The 6,597-nt window shown below is 41.4% G+C and overlaps 1 long non-coding RNA gene across 2 annotated transcripts; it reads right to left on the reverse strand.

The window, feature by feature from the left end:
- Positions 1-1,000: 1,000 nt before the first annotated feature.
- On the reverse strand, positions 1,001-4,872 carry LOC102259840. Of its 2 annotated transcripts, none has more exons than XR_001364054.1 (3): positions 4,736-4,872; positions 3,552-3,638; positions 1,001-3,034 (listed from the first exon to the last, which is right to left on the reverse strand). It is a non-coding gene; the product is annotated as an uncharacterized LOC102259840 (long non-coding RNA). The 2 variants fall into 2 exon arrangements; XR_001364053.1 differs by having other exon boundaries at positions 1,001-2,957; positions 4,736-4,869.
- Positions 4,873-6,597: the final 1,725 nt, after the last annotated feature.

Consider the following 6,597-nt stretch of genomic DNA (forward strand, 5'->3'; position numbering starts at 1 on the left):
AATTAAACATCTTTGTTTCCAGACCCCCACAGCCTTTGAAAACAGCCATCATTTATTCCTACTATCTTTAGAGAAAGGAATTACTGAGGTTGAGAAGAGAATCCTTGTTTCATGTGTCTTGATAAAAGGAGCCCCAGATCCAGGAACTACCCCCTACATGGACCCCCAAGGATAACTCAGAGTCTCTTGTCTTGGAGAGCTTAGAGATTGTTGATTCTAAGTTTCCCATAATACAGATAAGGAAATGAAGTCCAAAAAGAAAGAGTGACTTATCTGAAGTCAAACACATCAAATCAATGGTAGAACAGAGACCAGATTCATGTCTGTGAACTGCTAGGAGAATATATTCATTGCAGCAGAGAAACTTCTGGAGATCATTTGTGTTCCCAAACTGAATATTTTCCCCCCACACATGACAAGCCAGTAAAAGAGTCCTTGGTATAGGGTTACCCCAAAGCTGCAAGATAAGGCTAAACAAAAATGTAATGATAACGTAGGCTCTATCTTAGGTAGGTGGCTGGTCAGGGGGAAGCAGATGAGTAAAAAAAAAGGAGACCTCCAGAAGAGAGGGAAAGTATGAATTTCCTCTAGGGAAGCTTCCCAAGTTTTGTTCCATGGAATAGTAGACCCAGGAGATGGTTCACAGGAAAAAAAAAATCACAATCAGATAGGTATGGGAAATGCTTCATTCTATAGCTCCCTCTTGGAAATTTCCAGTGCAATATTAGAATATTAAAGGCTCTATAATATCCTGAAATAAATTACCTATATAACTTTGTGTTACCAAGTAATTCCCAAAACATATTTGCCCTCTCAACCTACTTTTTAAAAATCTCCTCCTGTAGCCCATCACCCAATTTATCAGGAAGAAATCCCATTCATGTTGGCTATACCTTGCATGCCCTACAGTATTGTGGTGAGCACACTTGAATTTTTTTATTCACAAAATGCCTAGGTGGCATGTGTCCCAAAGGCCAAAAGCTAATGAACTAGTGGAAACTCAATCAATCAGTAAAACTTTATTGAATATTTTCTGTAACCAGAGTCCTGTGGGGTAGGAATGGAATGGAGAGACAGCAATCAAGGAAACATGGTCTTGTCATAAACAAAGTAGAGGATTCAAAATATATTCTGAAAAAGATAATTAACAATTTAAGCAGTGTTATTGGGCAGTAGGAGATAAAGGTGTACATAGAAGGACCCAGGCAAGAAGTGATTTGAGAATGAAGGAAAAAAGTATAGGTTTATTTTTCAAAAGTCCCTGCAGAAACTTGATTTTGCCTGGACAAGGAAATATGGGAAGAAATTGGATAGGCAGAAATAAATGGGGATGGTGTTCTCAGAAGGAGAAAAAGCATGAGGAAAAGGAGAGAGATAGGTAAGGTCAAAGTGCGTTTAGAGCTAAGACTGAGTGTCAGAAAAATGGGCTTCTAAGCCCTGCCATGATGGTTGTGTGAGACTTCTGGTGTCCTTGCTGGGATACTCTGGAATGGGGAATGTGAAGGAAAAAATATAATGAATCAAGTAGCATTTTCATCCCTGGGCCCTGGATACCTTTTCAAGGCTACCTTGCCCCCCTCAGGCTCTCACAATATATGTAGGCACCACCCAGGGCTGTGGCTCTCAAAGCTGTCTGACTTTTCCACTGGTAACCTCAGATACAATGCTTACATTCTCTCAAAGTTACCTAAAATAACTTGTGAGAGCTTAGTTGGTATTTGTTGTGTGTTCTTTTATCCTGCTGATCATCTATTTGTTGTACCCCAACTGCCCTGGCTTGGAGCTGCTAGGCACATGCCGCACTTGGGGTATTTGACAAACTGACACTCTACCACATGGAGTGTCCAACTCAGCTTGTCAAATACACGGAGCGTGGCACTGCAGGAGGCCGAGCCAGGGGCTTCAGTGGGGAGATGAGATCTTCTTGGGAGATGTAGGCCTAGAGGGAAAGAGAGAGAAAAGAGTCACACCGTGGCCTCCAGGGAAACTACACAGGCTCTATGGACTAGCCAAAGCACCAGAATAAAGGAAGTGAGCAAAATAGGCATAAGGCTCCTAATCAAAAGAGGGTCCCTGCGGGTAGGTAGGGAACTCCTAGTTGAGACTGCAGGTGAGACCTCAGTGCTCAGCTGGGGATTCCTCAGGCCTGAGTCTTATAGCTATGACATTTTAAGGGTCCCAAGCTTTAGTGGGATCCTCTATGTAGCATAGGGAGAACAATTTCATTAACATCCTGCCTTCCTAACCTCAAGAAGGGACCAGGACCCTTTCCTTCCTAAATCTCCCAGATAATGTTTTATAGTATTGTGTATATAAACTTAAGAATTGAGGTTGAACATGGGCTTAAATCCTGGCTCTGCCATTAATTAGCTGGAAAACTTTGGATAAATCATTTCATCTCTTTTTGCTCCAGTTTTTCACATCCCCAAAATAGGTATAAATATAGTAACCTAATAAATTATAGTGAGAATGAAATGAGATAATGTACATAAAGTTCTTAGCTCATTATTTGATACACAACAAATGCTCAAAGACAATGGTGGTTGTGCTGCCAGAAGGAAATCAAGGGCTAGTGACAATTGATTTAACAGAGTCAAGACAAATGAAATAGAAATTTCTGATAACCTCAGCCTTACCTAACAATGTGTCCGTGTACCATCGGGACTCAAGAATGGCAGCTATAAAAGAAATAGCATCTAGTCTCACCTACTCATGTTATAAATGAGGAAATGAAGGCTCATGTTGAGGAATAAAGTTGCTAAAGGTCATATAAGTTGCTCACAGTTTGGAGTTGTGTCATATATTAACCCATTGTGCCTTCCAACGTTTCTCATCACTTCTCTTACCTTTTTGCTGTACTTATCTCTCTGGGAAAAGGGAGACACATCATCAAGGAAGCCAAAAGACAGGCAGCAGTCTTGGCATTGAGACTTTGGACTCTTTCAACCCACAGCCATCTGGGGAACAAGGAAGTTGCCAGGATCATTGTTAGGCCTGGAATTTCTGAAAGAATTCCCTTGGCAACACCTAAATCCTGTTGTTAAACATTCCAAGATGTTTGTGTCAAATTCACCCCCTTCCCAGAAGTGGCAGTTTATCTGTTAGAAAGTAGTTGGCCTATAATGAATATTGACATGAAAAATGGCACAATAGAAAACTGCCCCATGAGGCCAAGGCAGATGACTTGTCTTTCAGGGAGAAAAAAGTAAGTTTTTTTTTATTATCTTAACTCTTAATTGAATGTATGTTGGTAAGGGGGTGATATGCTCCTCTAATTTATGATCTTGGAGTGACTTCAAACCTCAAAATTTAAAATGTATTTCTCACTCCTTCATTTTTCTCTCTACCTACCCAATCCATCCCAAGCCATCCAGAAATGTGGCTCTTTTAGCAAAACAAAAATCATTGTCAAGAGTATGGTAGAGTGAAAAGAGTCAGGCGATCTTGGATGCTAATGATGCTTTGGGCACCAACTAGACAATTATGGTATTGAGAAAGTCTTTCTTTGGGCCTCAGATTTCTTCTCAGGAAATGTGGATAAAAAGACTTACCTGGTAGACTTGTGAGGAAAGTGTTCAATGAGCTTTCCAGAGCCTCCCAAAAATTAGTCCACTAGTACCTTGGCTCAGTCCTTGGACCTGTGAGTGGAGGCCAGCCAAGGAAGCTGATTAATAAAATTTGCATTCAGGGTGGCAGAGAAGACACAACTTGTGATTTCATCTATCATCACCCTCATTGGCTACAGCCCCAGTGAGAAGACCTGGAAAAACTGGGGGTGTCCACAGCCTCCTGAACATCTTATCTGAGTTCATGAAAAAAGATATAAGGGTGGTAAAGATTCCTTCTTAGTACACTAGAAGTTGAAGAGCCTTAAAAACCATATTGCCCCCATATTAATGGAAAGGGTTGGTGGCTGAGCTGAAATTAGTATTATTTCCATTCTTGATGTTCTAATACATGCCTTTCCAATAGAGTGTATACAAGAAAAGCAGGTTCAGTTGAGAAAGGCTGGCCAGACTCATAGGGAGAAGAGGTGGAGATTTACATGAAGCAATATTGAGGAATTCCAAAGGTCTTCTCATGATCCGTCATGCTTTATAAAATGTCATCATTTGTCCACTGCTCTACTCTGGAAGGGCTAACATACCAAGCAGCAGGACCTGCCATGAAACTGACTCAGCTGGGCCTTCTCATACTAGGAGCAGTCTGGATTTCTTTCAGACACAGTTCAACACCCTGTTCAGCCTCACCCAGAGATATTTACTCAGCATTACTTTCATGACCTTTCTCAACAGAGGGCTTACAGCCATCAAAATACAGGATATAAAAACTAAAAGTGTCTCCAGACAAAATCCATCTCATCCTCCTCTTCTTTGCAGAATAAGCAAAAAAGTGAGTCATATAATGTAGAAAGGACTTGCTTAAAACTACACAATGGGAAAATGGCACAACCAGGACTGTTACTCAAATATATTGACTCCTGATTCCAGAAAACATTCCACTTCCGTGTGTTTATCTCCTAAATAGCATATTTGGGGAGGAAATATTATTCTCCCTTCTCACAGTAGAAGCTCCAGAATAAAAGGCCAATGGTAACCTTCTCCCCCACCCTTAACCCAAGATCCCTGAGAAAGGTTCAAGGAGAATGTGGTGGGCAGGTCTAAGCAATCTTTGCTAGCCATGAACACATTTCTAGCTTGGGAATCCAAACAAAGAGGAAAAATGAATACTATACCTGTTACTGGAGTGGTGCTTTAGTCTCAGAGGAGGCACAGGTTCTCTGGTGATGAGCCAACCTGCAGAGGCCAAAGGGAACTGGGCTTTATGCTGTGAGCAGGAACATCATGTGTTTTGAAGGGCCCTTGGTGTCTTCAAGAGGAAACAGAAATGAGGAAGATAAGGCTGAGGTTAGCCAACGGAAATCTGGGTGCAAAATGACAAAACAGTGCTGTTGTGAAAGGGTCTGCTAGTGCAGCAACAATCCCCACCACCATGCCCCCACCCACTCCCAGGCAACCTCCAAAAGATACTGGCTCTCCGAGCTGCAGAGAGTCAGAGAAAAAAAGCCCCTAGCTGCCCTACCTCTGCCTATGGGCCAAGGAGGTTCCTCAGAGCTACTGAGGGAATCCTGAAATTGAGAAATTGAGCCTCTGAAGGATGAGAGAAAATGTCTGATAACAAAAAGAGAATTAGTGGCATAACTGGAATTTGAATCCATTTCTATTAACTCCAAATTGTGTGTTCTCTCACTCTCAGAATACCTCCTAAACCCAAAATACCCTTTTTATTTCCCCTGGCACAGCTACTCCCCTGGCACAGCTGCATAATTGACAAAGTCCAGTCCAAAATGAAAATGAGGGCTTCTTGTAAAAATAAGGAATTTCAAAATGGCAACAGCAAAACATTAATCCAAATGTGGGGTCTTTCTAAGCATGGGGCCCTATGAAACTTTATAACTCCCATGCTTATGAAACTGGCCCTACTGGCACAGCTCTGACCACAGGCCACATTCTGGCATCCAAGAGCCTTACAAAAGGAAATAAAGAAATTTATATGTATTAAATAACTTTGTATGTGCTTTACATTTGTTATCCCATTTAATCAACAATCCTGTAGTATGATATTTTCATTATCCTTATTTATAGGTGAGGGAGCTGAGGCACATAGAAGTAAAGAGACGTCCTTAAGGATAAAAAACTAGGAAATAATGTAGAAAAAAGATCCACGTGCAGGTCTTTCTGGCTCCAAATATTTGGCTTTTTCTACTCCCCCACATTGGCTATAAGGAGAGGGGAGAAAAGTAGTTAATTTTAAGAAGGAAGAGATGGTGCCAAACCCTTGTCAGACTTTATAGGAGACATGAAAGATATGATAAGGAAGCAAATTGCTTCCTAGCATTTTATTTTGCAATATTTTGGCAGTCCCCATTCACGGTAAGGAAGGTGCTTGATTCCCATTATACAGTGCTCTATGTCATGAATCCTGATGGCATGGCAGATGGGAAAGGCAATTACTGCAATGCTTTCAGGATATATTTGGGATCACCTTCAACGATTGCAGTGCCCAAGTTCCAGTCATTAGTCTATATAGCAAAAGTAGGATCCAGAGAAATACTTAAGCCCCAATGAATAATCTATCCAAGCTACATATAGTCTTATAAATCCAGGTTCAAGAGAAAAGACCATATTCCATGAACCAGGAGTTCTGTGCCTGTGCTCCAGATCTGCTAACTGTGTTCCCTCTCTTAGCCATGGTTTTCCATTTAACCATCAGAAGTTGGACTAGATGATCTTGGTGACCTCTTCAACTCAAACATTCCCTGGTTTCTTTATAAAGTGCTCCATCCTTGCCGCCGCTCACAGTGAGCTTTCCTGTGAGGGCCTAGAGACTCTAAGGACAGCCTGGGATATGGATTTACTTGTACTCACACTACTTGGCAGTAACTTCTTTTTTTCAGAATAATGTAGTAGCTTAGTCCTCATGACCTGTTTCCACAGATCTTGCATCTAGAAAGATTCAGTTCCTTTTCCTTTTTGGTTTCTGACTAAAGCTTGGGTTGGAAGCAGGATCGCCCTGTGGGCACTTTCTTAGGGAGGG

The sequence above is a fragment of the Myotis brandtii genome, unplaced genomic scaffold (assembly GCF_000412655.1).
Source record: "Myotis brandtii unplaced genomic scaffold, ASM41265v1 scaffold480, whole genome shotgun sequence".
Lineage (NCBI taxonomy): Eukaryota > Metazoa > Chordata > Mammalia > Chiroptera > Vespertilionidae > Myotis > Myotis brandtii.